The sequence below is a fragment of the Haliaeetus leucocephalus genome, unplaced genomic scaffold (genome assembly GCF_000737465.1).
Source record: "Haliaeetus leucocephalus isolate CR32 unplaced genomic scaffold, Haliaeetus_leucocephalus-4.0 Scaffold605, whole genome shotgun sequence".
Lineage (NCBI taxonomy): Eukaryota > Metazoa > Chordata > Aves > Accipitriformes > Accipitridae > Haliaeetus > Haliaeetus leucocephalus.
The window spans coordinates 6052685-6053320 of NW_010973041.1; the positions used below are offsets into that span (position 1 = coordinate 6052685).

Below are 636 nucleotides of genomic sequence, written 5' to 3' on the forward strand. Positions count from 1 at the left end.
GGAAGGTGTCCCTGCCCATGGCAGGGGGGTTGGAACTAGATGATCTTTAAGGTCTCTCCCAACCCAAAGCATTCTCTGATTGTATGTTATAAAGCTCCAATCTAGGGGGAAAAAGATTGAAAACAGGATCAAGGTGTTTAGTTCTTGCTTTAAGAATAATTCTGTCCATTTGCTAAGGGGCTGTGACCACAGGTGATGTTGGCTTTTGTTTGATCTGTTTTACAATTTTCAAATGTATCTGAAGTCTACGAGTTCCCTAAAAAGGAGTAATAGTGTAGTAGGCCTCTTAATGCCCAGTAGTATGCCTGTGTGCTTAAATCTGGGTAGAGCAGTATGAGAAATAAATACTTGATAATACTGTGTTATTCAGGCTTAGTAGTGTCATTGCAGAGCGTCCTCTTGTGCTTCTTTCTGCCTCCACACCCAAGTGTCTTGTTTTGCTTCCTGGTGGGGTAGACTGGAGCTATGACAATGGCTGCTTGTGTAGATCCCTCCCTCCTGCCTTCACAGGCAGGCAAATACTTGCACTGTAGCTCCCAAGCCAAATGCTGTCTTGAATTCATGACTTGGATATATATAAATAAAATCTTATTCTATCTATGAATATATAATCATGGAATTGTTTAGGTTGGAAAA

The 636-nt window shown here is 41.2% G+C and overlaps 1 protein-coding gene across 1 annotated transcript in view; it reads left to right on the plus strand.

Annotated features, from left to right (window-relative positions):
- Positions 1-636, plus strand: part of UGCG (UDP-glucose ceramide glucosyltransferase) — a 19481-nt gene that overhangs the window by 919 nt on the left and 17926 nt on the right. The window lies entirely within an intron of this gene.